General features: G+C 46.2%; 1 protein-coding gene across 2 annotated transcripts in view; it reads right to left on the reverse strand.

The window, feature by feature from the left end:
• Positions 1–291: 291 nt before the first annotated feature.
• Positions 292–14563, reverse strand: part of LOC145347859 (uncharacterized protein C4orf54 homolog) — a 30744-nt gene continuing 16472 nt past the window's right edge. For both annotated transcript variants that reach the window (XM_080195785.1, XM_080195795.1), the window contains exon 3: positions 292–1599. The gene's annotated coding sequence lies outside the window, so the exon portion shown is untranslated. The remainder of the gene's footprint in view (positions 1600–14563) is intronic.

Consider the following 14563-nt stretch of genomic DNA (forward strand, 5'->3'; position numbering starts at 1 on the left):
GTTGCAAATGCAACTGTTGTAAATGGGATAGCTCTGTATTTAACGTAGCACCAGGTCTCTCTCTAACAGGGGTCACCTACATACACCAGTGAAACCACAGGCCAACAGTTACATTCACACAATAACTAGATAATCTAAATTGTCAAATAACCAGTTACACTTGGCTAGATTACACCTGGGTTTTGTCCCTCGATTCTGCTTTGAATTCTTGATTGGAGGGTTGCAGATTCCAGTTGTTCGTGGAGATGGACTGTGTGTGTGTGTGTGTGTGTGTGTGTGTGGGGGGGGGGGGGGGGGGGGAGGTGCGGGTAGCTGGGTGCTGGGGGGGGTCATAGGTCATTCACCTATGATGTGGGCATCTGGAAATTGCTGCTGTGCACTGCACGATTTTCTGAATGTTAATTTTAAAAGCTGGAAATGTATCATAGAATCATAGAACCCTACAGTGCTGAAAGAGGCCCTTCGGCCCATCGAGTCTGCACCCAACACAATCCCACCCAGGCCCTACCCCCATATCCCTACATTAATCCCGTACACTAACCCCTCTAACCTACGCATCCCTGGACACTAAAGGGGCAATTTCTTAGCATGGCCAATCAACCTAACCCGCGCGTCTCTGGTTATGTATGGGGACAATGGAAATGCACCCAGAGGGTGAGGTTCCCTACTGGAAGTGCATTGGTTGTGTAATTCTGAATGCCAGTGTACTACGTACAGGGGCTATGGAATTAGGGCCACAAATTATAATTATATCCACTACTTCTTTAGTATCTATGTTCCCATGCCTGGCATCAGTTAACCAGTCATTGTGCTTACCCTGGACAACTGTTCGAGTGAATGTTGAATAGATCTGCTCTTTACAAAAGTCTTTGCCTAAAAAAGTAAGCAGCCTCAAGCTAAATGACCATCATATGATGAGGAGTCAAGAAGCTCAAATCAAATAATTTGTATGAAATCTGACACCAGATAAAATATTCCTCGGTCAGATACTGAATATATTTTGCACAGCTCCAATATTAAGGACCGTTACATGGTTTAAACCTTCAATAAAATTTAAGTTGAGGTGTGGTTCAGGCAGAATCTCTGTGAATCTGACTACCCTTCATCGGATCACCTACTCCACAGCTTATTACAGAGAGAGATAGTTAGAGCTCGACTGTTAATAATATTTTCTTGAACGCTCTGGCATTGTGAATGTCAAACGTGCACACATTCTGTCAGGGTCATTGAGTTACTCCTCAGAGGCTTATTAAGGCTGCGTGTTAAATTATCTGTGACTAACCGCAATGAACCCTTTCACCATCAAAGTGCTGTCATGCACAAGGGTCTCTACAATGACAAACTAGTTATCATCTTTAATAGCAAAATGTTGAGCAAAAGCACAGTTATATAGTGTTCTCAGTATAAACTCAACTGGCATTGAATGCTCTGGTATAAAGTATCTATACATGCTGCCAAAAAAACATCTTTGAACAGTAAAGAAATTATATTAAACACACATTGCTACACTTGAGAACAGGAAAATCCTAAGGAAGTTTTAAGAAGTTGTTTTGCATTGTACAGCAGTCTTCATACAACATCCTTCATCCTCAACTCCTCCTGAATAAATATAGATAATATCAGAATTAGTCTCAAATCTTACATTGCTGAATCTATATTTGACATCTTAATCTTGTGAAAAAGGATGAAACGAACAAGATATTATATACGACCAATTGTAGGAAACACATGATTACAACAGAATAGAATCATAATACTGAATAGCACAAATGGAGGCCATTTGGCCCATCATGCTTTGGCCAGCTCATTGAAAGAGCTGTCCAATCAGCTCTCACTCTCCTGCTTCCTCCCCAAAGCCTTGAACATTTGTCCTTTTTGAGTATTTATCCAATCCGTTTCTGAAAGCTCCGATTGAATTTGCTTCCATCATCCTTTCAGGAAATGCACTCCGGATCACAGCAACTCGCTGGATCTGCTCCCCAACTGTCAGGTTCTTTCACCAATTACCCTAGATCCGTGTCCCTCAGGTTACTCGGCCAGCTTGCCAGTGAAACAGTTTCTTATTATTTACTCTATCAATATCTCTTCATAATTTTGAATTCCTCTGCTAAATCTCCCAACTTTTTCTGCTCTAGGGAGAACAATCCCATACTCAGTCATGGGATGTGGACACTGCTGGCTAGACCAGCGTTTGTTCTCCATCTCTTCCCAGGTTCAATTCTGGCCTCGGGTGACTGTCTGTGTTGGAGCTTGCACATTCTCCCCTTGTCTGCGTGGGTTTCCTCTGGGTGCTCCGGTTTCCTCCCGCATTCCAAAGATGCAGGGATTAGATTGATTGGCCCTTAGTGTCAGGGGACTTTGCAGGGTAAATATGTGGGGTTACGGGGACGGGGCCTGGGTGGGATTGTGGACAGTGCAGACTCAATGGATCTTCTTCTGCGCCATAAGGATTCTAATTATCCTTGACAAGGTGGTGGTGAACCGCTGCAGTCCATGAGGTGTAGATACACCCACAGTGCTGTTAGGGAGGGAGCTCCAGGATTTTGACCCTGCGACAATGAAGCTTATATATTTCCAAGTCAGGATGGTAAGTGACTTGGAGGAGAACTTGTTGGTGGTGGTGTTCCCAGGTATCTGCTGCCCTCGTCCTTCTAGGTGGAAGCAGTTGTACAAACGCAGAACAAAGAAAAGCACAGAAACAGGTCCTTCAGCCCTCCAAGCCCGTGCCAATCATGATGCCCTAACCAAACTAAAAAAAACACCTTCTGTCCTTACTCAGACCATATCCCTTTATTCCCCTCCCTATTCATGTACCCATCTTAATGCCTCTTCATCGTTGCTAATGTTCCTGCTTCCACCACCTCCTCTGGCAGCACGTTCCAGGCACCCACCACTCTCTGCGTGAAAAACCTCCCCCCGCACATCTCCCTTAAACTTCCCCCCCTCTCACCATGAACCTGAGCCCCCCTTGTAATTGACACTTCCACCCTGGGGAAAAAGCCTCTGACTATCCAGCCTGTCTGTGCCTCTCATCATTTTATAAACCTCTATCAGGTCTCCCCTCTGTCTTTCCAGCAAAAACAATCCTAGTTTATTTGGATCTGGATGCTGCTATCTGAGGAATCTGGGTGAGTTCCAGCATTACTTCTCCGGTTCCTCCACACAACTGTGATCCCTCATCCCTGGTTCCACTCTAATAACTCTCCTCTGCACCCTCACCCAGCCCTGATATCCTTCCCAAAGTGTGGAGTCTTGAATTGGACACAGTTGTCTCACTGTGGTCTAACCAATGTGTACAACTGTTTAGCATAGGAAAAATACCAGCTTTGTTTGCTACCTTTAAGGATCGCTTTATACTTTGGGAATTTATCTCTCAATTTCAAGCTATTTCATTTTCTCTATTAATTTTAGAGTCATACAGTGCAAAGGGAGGCCATTTGGCCCATCGAGATCACAGTACCACCCTGACCCAATCCCCATGTATTTATCCCAGCTAGTCCCCCTGACAATAAGGGGTAATTTAGCATGGCCAATCTCACATCTTTTGGAGAATGGGGAGAAACCAGACCACCTGGAGGAAACCCATGCAGACACAGGGAGAACATGCAGACTCCACACAGACAGTGACCTGAGGCCAGAATTGAACCCGGGTCCCTGGCACTGTAAGGCAGCAGAGCTAACCACAGTGTCACCGTGCCCCCAATTGATCTTTTCAATTGGTTTGCTGAAAGGAGCCCATTCAGCCCTTTGAGTCAATGACGGCTTTCTACAAGAGTAACCCTGCTGGTCCCACTCCCTCTCCTCACCATGCTGTATATTTATTCCCTTGCTATTTACAATCCCTGCCTGACTCTGCGACTATCTTTACTTGTGATCAACAAGAAGAATGACCTTTACTAGGAAGCTGAGTAAGTCCATTAAATAGCCAACTATCATCAATGTGTGGGAAGCCAGTGTTTGGCAGAGACCCGGGTTCCCATGGCAAAGTAAACAAAGTTCACTGTGTCACTGACAGCAGATAAAGATAGCTTTGATGGGCACTTGGATGTGTAACAAAGGTTTTGCTCTCTCCAGCGCACGACCCAAGGGCTGGTGAAACTCCAGGAGATGGATTTTTAAATTTCCACCTGGGCGTAAAGTTGACCTTGCAGATTGTCTGTTAACGAAGCCTCCTGTTTTTACACCCCCACAATATAATGGGGTGTGTGGGGGTGGAGGGGGTGCATTACGTGCGGTGGTGGGGGGATGAGAGGAGGCATGGTGAGCACACCTCCAGATCAGCACAGTGGTTAGCACTGCTGCCTCACAGCTGCAGGGACCTGGGTTCAATTCCCGGCTTGGGTCACTGTCTGTGTGGAGTCTGCACGTTCTCCCCATGTCTGCATGGGTTTCCTCCGGGGGCTCCGGTTTCCTCTCACACTCCAAATGATGTGCTGGTTAGGGTGCATTGGCCATGCTAAGTTCTCCCTCAGGGTACCTGAACAGGCGCCAAAGTGTGGCAACTTGGGGATTTTCACAGTAACTTCATTGCAGTGTTAATGTAGTACTACTTGTGGCTAATAAATACACTTTAAAATTTATCTTTTCACTTTAGGAGGGGCTCTATTACAGCTCATTATATTGATTGCGCTGTATAAATCCATGTTGTTGTTTGGACCCCACTAGGAAAAAGCAGGTTCCCTCTCATGTGGTCTCATCCCTCCCTTCTTCTTTCCCAGGGGATGACAAGTGAGTGCAGCGCAGGTTCACCAGACTTGTTCCCGGGACAGCGGGGGTGTCTTATGAAGAGAGATTGGGGCAAGCTGGAATTATAATCTCTAGAGTTTGGAAGAATGAGAGGGGATCTCATTGAAACCTATAAAATACGTCAAGAAATAGACAGGGTGGACGTGGGTAAGATGTTTCCCAGGCTGGGGAGTCTAGAACCAGGGGGCAATTTCACAGTAAGGGGGATGCCACTTAGGATCGGGATGAGGGGGAATTAGTGTAGATAAAGGTCATGGGTGGAAGAGGGAACTCTCAATGTTAAAATGGCAGCGCGGGCTTGTTGGGCCGAAGGGCCTGTTTCCCGTGCTGTGTTGGTCTTTGTTCTTTACACAGAGGGTGGTGAATCTTTGCAATTCTCCACCCCCGAGGACTGGGGAAGCTCAGTCACGGAGTGTGTTAAAGCAGAGATTGAGAGGTCCCTGGTCGACAATAAGCTAAAGGATTATGGAGGATTGTGGGTGTAGAACTATTGAATTGTCCAATCAGCCATGATAGTATTGAATGGCAGAGCAAACCCGATGGGCTGAATGGCCCAATCCTGTTCCTACATTCCTTCCCAGGGCCTCAGTGTGTGATCCTGCCTCCCATCTGTCCTCCATGAGCAGCCTCCAGGTCACACTGGCTCCTGTCGCTTCCCACAGCGGGAGGTGGGGAAGCTGCCAACAGCATTTAAATGAACCTCACTTTGTGCAGTGAGTTCCCATCCCACGTGGTTTCTTGGCATCCAACAAACAGGGCCAGAGTTAAAATTGGACTCATATCACTTCACAGCACATAACTGACAACATAAATGGAAACTGGCGATAAGTAAATTAATTTTGGAGGACAAGAGTGGTGGGGGTTTGGAGTAACTTGGTGTGCAAGTTAATACAACACATAAACATGGTGCTTGTTCAAGACTACACACCATGTTCACTAGTCTGCTGGAGGATGTCATTCAGAGGCTTTAACTTTTATGATTAAACTAAGTACAGTAGCACAGTGGTCAGCACTGCTGCTTCACGGCACCAGGGACCCGGGTTCAATTCCGGCCTCAGGTCACTGTCTGTGTGGAGTTTGCATGCTCTGCCCCGTGTTTGCGTGGGTTTCCTCCGGGTGCTCCAGTTTCCTCCCACAGTTCAAAGATATATAGGTTAGAGGGATCAGCAATGGTAAATTGTCCCTTCGCGTCCCAAGATGTGTAGGTTAGGAGGATTAGCCAGGATAAATTATCCCTTAGCGTCCCAAGATGTGTAGGTTAGGAGGATTTGCATGGTAAATGCACGTGGTTATGGGGATAGGGTGGGGTGGCGTGGGCCTGGGTAAAATGGTTGTGTGGAGAGTCAGTGCAGACTCAATGGACCGAATGGCCTCCTTCTGCCCTGTAGGGATTCTATGAATATGTTGTTTGCTATTTTCATTCATTTTTCTCCAGTGCAGCCCGTCACTCCTGGGCTAACAAGGTTCCAGATGACCTGTTCTGAGGTTTTGCTTATGGGGATGTCGGCAGTGGCTCAGTGATCTGACACCAAACAACTCATCGCAATGATTATCCCTGCAGAGGCTGCGTCAAGGGGGGGGCTGGTGGTTGGAGGGTGCAGGTTTGAGCCCTATTCCTGAGCCTCCAACTCCTCAGAGAAGCCATTTGACACATCAGATTTCTAATGGTTCTAGCTCTTTATTGTGTCTGATCCTACTGTCCGATCTTTACACAGAGACTGCAGCAGAGTAGATGGCCATGGGACCCATGTTACATGTCTCGCTCAAAAACTGGAGGCACCCACGACTGAGACACGGGAGCACAGGGTGCTCATACTCACAGAACGACGCAAGTCACTGACCCAACAAAAGACTAAACGTGTGAATGCTTTAAAGTGCGTAACTGAGTTTTCTCTCCCCTGCCGTTTTGGCAAGAGGTGTTAATCAGTTTAAAATAAACTTGAGTTACAAGGAGGTTCTTGCTGTCAGCGAACCAGATCGGAAGCTCAGCGTGTGGGAGAGGGGGCTGTGGCTCAGAGAAGCTCAGCAGCACTTTTATACTCCATCACAAAGTGAGTCAGGGTTCATGAAGGAGTTGACGAGGAGAGAGAGTCACTGCACTGACGGCCCTTAAGTATCTTGTGAGTTGTCTCAGGCACTACCCCTCCCCCTCCCCCGTTGCTCTGCTCGCTTTTTGCAGTGCCCTACAAAAGCAGCTTAAATAGACACATCTTTCACCATTCTACAGCACGACCAACATATCCATCTCACCAGGATCGCAAAGAGGCTCCTGAGATTATAGGGACCAGGAGGACGAGCAGATCAGTATCAGAGTGACTGGCAGCCAAACGTGAGTACCAGGTGCCAGAGGAAAACAGCACAGGGCCTTTGAGAGTTGGGTATAAAAGTACGCAAGTGGCAGCCAATTTACACCTCCAAAATTCTGACTTATGATCCGAAGGTATCCCTTTGCACTAATGCTGCTGGGTAAGGTTGCTCACAACTAGGGAGAGATTATATTCCCAGGAGTCTATCAAAGAGTTCTACTGCTTTCCAACTCCAACACACTCAGGCACTGTAACATATCATAGATTACAAAGTGAAGGTTCAAGGGGGACTTACTAAAAAGGCACAGGAACCACTGAGTGGTTTAAAGAGGGATATTCTTGCATTGGAGGCAGTTCAGAGAAGGTTCACTGGGTTGATTCTAATGAAGGGGTTTCTTAGAGGAAAGGTTAAGCAGGTTGGGCCCTTAACCATTAGAGTTTAGAAGAATGAGAGATGATCTTATTGAAAGATACAAGATTCTGAGGAGGTGCTAGACAGGATAGACGCTGAGGCAATCTAGAACTAGGGGGCACAGTTTCAAAGTAAGGGGTCTCCAATTGAACACAGGGGTCAGGAGAAGTTGTTTCTCTCAGAGGGTTGTTAATCTGTTGGAATAATCTAGTTCAGAGAGCGATGAAGGCTGGGTCATAGAATATATTCAAGCCTGAGATTGATAGATCTGTTAACTAAAGGGGAAGGCAAGTGTTCTGGGTGGGGGGAGGTGGGTAGGAATGTGGAAATGAGACAAAGATCATGATCTTATTGAATATGGTGCAGTTTTGTGGGGCTGTGTGGCCTCTTATTGCTCCTGTCTCTTGTGCTGTAGAGCACGATAGTGCATAATGGGAAGCATTCTCCCAGCATCTATCCTGTAAGCACCTCTTCATAAGCATATGTTTCAATAAGATCACCTCTCATTCTTCTAAACTCCAGCGAGTATTGTCCTAATCCACGTCATTTTTCCTTGTAAGGCAACCCCTTTGTGTGTGTATGTGTGTGCACAGGTATATCCTCACCCATTCTCCTGCAACCTCTTTCAATAAGAACATAAGAAATAGGAGCAGGAGTCGGCCATCTAGCCCTTCGAGCCTGCCCCACCATTCAATAAGATCATGGCTGATTTGAAGTGGATCAGTTCCACATTCCCGCTTTCTCCCCATAACCCTTAATTCCCTTGCCTACCAAAAACCTATCTAGACAAGACCTATCTAGAATACAAAGAACTTTGCAAATAAATAACACATTAAACTCTTGTTGTACAGATCCTCGAGCACTGCATCCTGCTCTGGTCCCATGGTCACAGTAAGAAGTCTCAAAACACCAAGTTAAAGTCCAACAGGTTTATTTGGAATCACGAGTTTTTGGAGCGCTACTCCTTCATCAGTGGAGAGGTAGGTTTCACAAACACAGCACATATAGACAGAGACACAATTGCAAGATAATGGTTGGAATGTGAGTCTTGCATTGTCTTGCAATTGTGTCTCTGTCTATATATGCCGTGTTTGTGAAACCTACCTCTCCACTCACCTGATGAAGGAGCAGTGCTCCGAAAGCTGGTGATTCCAAATAAATCAGTTGGACTTTAACCTGGTGTTGTGAGACTTCTGACTGCGCCCACCCCAGTCCAATGCTGGCATCTCCACCTCATGGTTCTGTGGTGACTGAGGGACTGTGGAACTGGGAAGGGGGCATGCTTGCTCTCCCTGTTTCTACATTAAACTTGAGAAAAATGCTTTTTATTTAACATTTAGCTACTGTTTTCCCAGCATCAGGGTGAAGCAGGGTGAGGCTCATTGGCAAACGCAAGTTTATTGTGAAGCTGAGAATTGGGAGAAACTCAGTCACCTAGTGGCCAAATCATGCAACTACACTGTGACAGTTCACCAAGCAAACTTGAATGGGACATTTGACATAGCAATTTACAATGATTAATTATCAAGGCATGACCAAAGACTATAGCAACAGAAAACAAGGATTGTGGTTGGGAAAATGGAAAGTATTATTAAGAACTTAAGAATAGGAGCAGGAGTAAACCATTCACCCATTTAAGTCTGCTCTGTCACTCAATAAGATTATGATGGATCTGATGTGGCCTTAATTCCACATTCTTGCCTGTCCCCATGACCCTCAACTCCCTTGTCAGTAAAAATCTAAATCAACCTGGAATATATTTACTGACCCTGCCTCCCCCGCTCGCTGGGAAGATAATTCCGAACACAAAAAATCCTCTGAGAGAAGAAATTCCCCTTCATCTCCATCTTAAATGGAAAATCCCTTATTTTAAAACATTTCTAGATGGGGTGCCACAGTGGCACAGTGGTTAACACTGCTGCCTCACAGTGCCAAGAACCTGGGTTCAATTCTGGTCTCAGGTCATTAAAAGTTAATTTTTATTTATTAGTCACAAGTAGGCTTACATTAACACTGCAATGAAGCGATTGTGAAAATCCCCTAGCCACCACGCTTTCACGCCTGTTCAGATACACTGAGGGAGAATTTAGCATGGCCAATGCACCTAACCAGCATGTCCTTCGTAATGTGGGAGGGAGCCCATGCCGACACAGGGAGAATGTGGAAACTCCACATAGACAGTGACCCAAGCCGGAAATCGAACCCAGCTCCCTGCCACTGTGAGGCAGCAGTGCTAACCACTGTGCCACCGTGGAGTCGGCACATTCACCTCATCTCTGCATGGGTTTCCTCCGGGTGCTCCGGTTGCCTCCCACAGTCCGAAAGATGTGCGGGTGAAGTGGATTGGCCATGCTGAATGCACAGGGTTACGGGGATAGGGTGGGGTGGTGTGGACCTGGTTAAGATGTTTGTTTGGAGAGTTGGCACAGAGTTAATGGGCCGAATGTACTCCTTCGGCACTGTAGGGATTATATACACTTCACAAGGGGACACATCCTCTCAGTATTTACTCCATCATGACCCCTTAGGATGTTTTAATAAGATCACCTCTCATCCCTCCGAACTCCATTGAGAAGTCAATATGAGGACAAGAAGATTTTGGTAACCTCTGTGATTCTCTGGTGAGAATCACAGAATCCCTACAGTGCAGAAGGAGACCATTCAGCCCATCAAGCCTGCACCAACCACAATCCCACGCAGACCCAATTCCTGTAACCCCACACATTTACCCTGCTAACCCCCCCCGACACTAGGGTCAATCTAGCATGGCCAATCAACCTAATCTGCGCATCTCTGGACCGTGGATTTGAAGATCTCTCTTTAGTTAGAGCCTATAACATTAACGCCCATTCAGATTGAAGAAACATAAGCTGCCTCCATTTCATTCGAAATGTACGTGTTCAACATTTTATTTAAATAATGTTTTTATTCTAGGTCGCCATCTGGAATGACAGGTCCGAGGTACTGGGTGCTCGGGTGCACGCTACTTACTGAAGGGCGGAAATTTGGAATTTAGCCCAAAAGCTGAGCTTGTAGTTGGGTCAGAATATTAATGGTTATTGAACCAAGGCAGGTAGATGGAGTTATGATCCAGTTACCCTGTGATCTAATGGAGTGACAGAATGTCTCCTGAGGAGCTGAATGGACCCCTCCTGTTATTTTAAACAGTTTGTGAATACAATGTGAAAGAACATTGCATTTATATAGTGTCTTTCACATCCTCGGGATACCCCAATTGTTTGCCTTTGTCCCATGTGGCAGGAAGTTAGATATCAATCACGTAATCTCTGGTTAGACTCCATCTGGAGTATGATGTTCAGGTCTGAACTCCTCAATTCAGGAAAAATACTCTCTTTAGTCTTAATGAGACCACAGCCCAAATTCATCTGGATGTAATCAGGGATTAGGGAGTTAAATTACAAGGACAAGTTGCACCGACTAGGCTAGAGTCAGGGGTGATCTAATCAAAGTGTTTCAGATTGAAGGATTTGATGGGATAAAGAGAAACTATTTCCTTCGATAGGGGACGGGGGGGTGGGACTTGAGGAAAGGGGCGGAGCCTTAAAATTCGGGTTTGACAGTTCAGAGGTTACCTTTGATAGGATAGATGCAGAAATCGGCACAGGAGCACAGTGGTTAGCACTGCTGCTTCACAGCTCTAGGGACCTGGGTTCGATTCCCTGCTCGGGTCACTGGCTGTGTGGAGTTTGCACATTCTCCTCATGTCTGCATGAGTTTCCTCCAGGTACTCTGGTTTCCTCCCACAGTCCAAAGATGTGCAGGTTAGGTTGATTGGCCATGCTAAATTTGCCCCTTAGTGTCCTGAGATGCCTAGGTTAGTGGGATTAGCGGGTAAAATATGTAGGGATATGGGGACAGGGCCTGGGTGGGATTGTGGTCAGTGCAGACTCGATGGGCCGAAGGGCCTCTTTCTGCACTGTAGGGTTCTATGATTCTATGAAATGTTTTCACTTGTGCTGGAAACGAGTCCAAGGGGCCAGAAATATAAGATAAGCACTAATAAATTGAACAGAAAATTGAGGGGAAGCTCCCTTACCACATAATGGTGAGAATGTTAAGGTGAATAGTATGAGATGCAGTTAAAGGGAAATTTGGGGCTGAATTTTATAATTTATGGTCCCGCTCCCACCATGACCTGGTGGCAAAATTCCACTCTAGGTGGGTACAAAAGAGGAATAGAATCCCAAGAGTGCAGAAGGAGGCCAGTCAGCCCATCAATCCCTCACCAGCACCAATCCCACCCAAGCTCTATCCTCATGTATTGCCCCTGCCAATCCCCCCGACACTAAGGGGCGATTTAGCATGGCCAATCCACCTAACCCGCATACCATTGGAGTGTCAGAGGAAACCGGAGGAAGCCCACACAGACATGGGGAGAATGTGCAAACTCGGCACAGACAGTAATCCGAGGCCGGAATTGAACTCGGGCGCTGTGAGGCAGCAGTGCTGACCACTGCACCGCCGTGCGGCCCTGAAGGGTAGGGTTGATAGGGCGAGATGAAGTAGAGCAGGAGGAGGATTTCGCGGAGCAGAAACACCATCAGATTGAGCTGAACGGCCTGTTTCTGCGCCCCAGATACTCTGTGACAGTGATCAACAACTTTGTTTTGAATGTTAGCAACTGGCTAACTTGGCACAGCTCCGACAGTGCTTAACATTAGATAGGGCAAGCAGTACGAAGCTATTTACAGCAGCACAACAACCCAACTCTGACTTTCTCTCTGGATTACTTACAGTAAACTCCATCACCTTAAATTAGACACAAACAAAACACTCACTGATTATTTTCTACCATCGCAGCATTAGCAGGCAAAATAAATAATCTCGGGACAAACTGAGCCGCTGCTTTTTGCCAACTTACAAACGAATCAGAAATAATTGTATCATTCCAGTATTTGTAAATATTTTTTAAGTTTCAACACTTAGAGTCACAGAGGTTTACAGCATGGAAACAGGTCCCTTGGCCCAACTTGTCCATGCTGCCTCTTTTTTTAACTACTAAACTAGTCCCAATTGCCCACATTTGGTCCATATCTCTCTGTACCCATCTTACCCGTGTAACTGTCTAAATGCTTGTGGAGTTTGCACATTCCACTGTGTGGAGTTTGCACATTCTCCTCGTGTCTGCGTGGGTTTCCTCCGGGTGCTCCGGTTTCCTCCCACAGTCCAAAGATGTGCAGGTTAGGGTTTATTGGCCGTGCTAAGAAATTGCCCATTATGCGTAGGTTCGCGGGATTAGTGGGTATAATATGTAGGGATATGGGGGTAGGGCCTGGGTGGGATTGTGTTCAGTGCAGACTCGATGGGCCGAAGGGCCTCTTTCTGCACTGCAGGGTTCTACGTTCTGCTTCTTAAAAGAGAAAATTGTACCCATCTCTACTACTGCCTCTGGCAGCTCATTCCAATCACTCTGTGTGAATAAAATTGCCCCTCTGGACCCTTTTGTATCTCTCCCCTCTCACCTTAAACCTATGCCCTCTAGTTTTAGACTCCCCTACCTCTGGGAAAAGATATTGACTATCTAGCTGATCTACACCTCTCATCATTTTATAGAGCTTGATAAGATCATCCCCTAAGCCTCCCACATTCCAGAGAAAAATGTCCCACTCTATCCAACCTCTCCTTATAACTCAAACCATCAAGTCCTGGTAGCATCCTAGTAAATCTTTCTGCATTCTTTCTAGTTTAATAATATCCTGTCTATAATAGGGTGACCAGAACTGCACACCCTACTTCAGGCACCACTGCTCAAAATCTGCCAAAAAGTGGAAGAAAATTCACCAAAGTCAACAACAGAAATTATACTGAACGGACTCCTGTAAATTTATCGGTCGTTACTTCATGTTGCTTTATTTCCAATGTATAACCAGAACTTTACAAACTGCAGATCTCCCTCCCTTTCTCTCCAATCAGCTTATCCAGAATCACACCACTGGCAGTGTTTCCTCATAAACTGTTAAATCTCAAATTACATTCAATTCTGATGAAGGGGGGAGCATCCTGAAATATCGGCTGGAATTCTCTGGCCGTTCACGTCCCACTGTTTCTGCAAGAATCGAGTGCTCAGCCAGACATCCCTCTGTTCTGAAATTCTGGCCATGATCTCTGTCCCACTTGCTGGCTGTTGTAGGGCATTTTCAGTTTTCTTATATGGGTGGCACAGTGGTTAGCACTGCTGCCTCACAGAGCCAGGGACCCGGGTTCGATTCCCAACTTGGGTCATTGTCTGTGTGGAGTCTGTACAGTCTCCCCGTGTCTGTGTGGGTTTCCTCTGGATGCTCTGGTTTCCTCCCACACTCCAAAGATGTGCGGGTTAGGTTGTTTGGTCATGTTAAATTCACCCTAGTGTCAGGGGAACTAGCCCTGGGGATAGGGCCTAGATAGGACTGTGGTCAGCACAGACTCGATGGGCCGAATGGCCTCCTTCTACACTGTTGGATTCTATGGAAATGTGGAACATTTCAGTATTTTGCCTTTGATGGAAGAATACATCACCTGCGGCTAATAGTCCCGTTCACTGTCATCTCACTTACTAGGAGCAATACGATGTGAGAATCGCTAGTTTTATTTAATATTTAGTGCTCTTCCTGATGATTATATCCCTGTCATTATAACAGAGCATGGCTGGAATTCTCCGGCCATTCACGCCGACGGGATTCTCCGAGTGGGGTGATGATGTCATTGGGAATTCCCATTGAAAGCAACAGGGCCAGAAAATCCCACCGCTACCAAACATCACGCCATCTCTCACCGGTGGGAAACACACAGCCCAGAGGCCGGAGAACCTCACCTCTTATCTTCTAGACTCTCCACTGGAGATCTGCTGAGGATTTTAATTTCTACAATTACACAAAGCTATCTGACAAAGCATTAAATGAGTGCAAGTCCTGCCATTTCCCTGTGCCATCGCTAAGATATCTGCATCTTTGGAACATGAACTTCCTCAGTGTAGAGGAGAACATGCCCCTGTCTACATCTCTGGGGCCGAAGTAGAAACGGTCGAAAGCTTCAAGTTTTTAGGTGCCCAGGTCACCAACAACCTGTCCTGGTCCCCTCATGCCAACACTATAGTTAAGAA

Source organism: Carcharhinus amblyrhynchos, chromosome 1 (assembly GCF_965287045.1).
Source record: "Carcharhinus amblyrhynchos chromosome 1, sCarAmb.v2.hapA, whole genome shotgun sequence".
In the NCBI taxonomy this organism is placed as follows: Eukaryota; Metazoa; Chordata; class Chondrichthyes; order Carcharhiniformes; family Carcharhinidae; genus Carcharhinus; species Carcharhinus amblyrhynchos.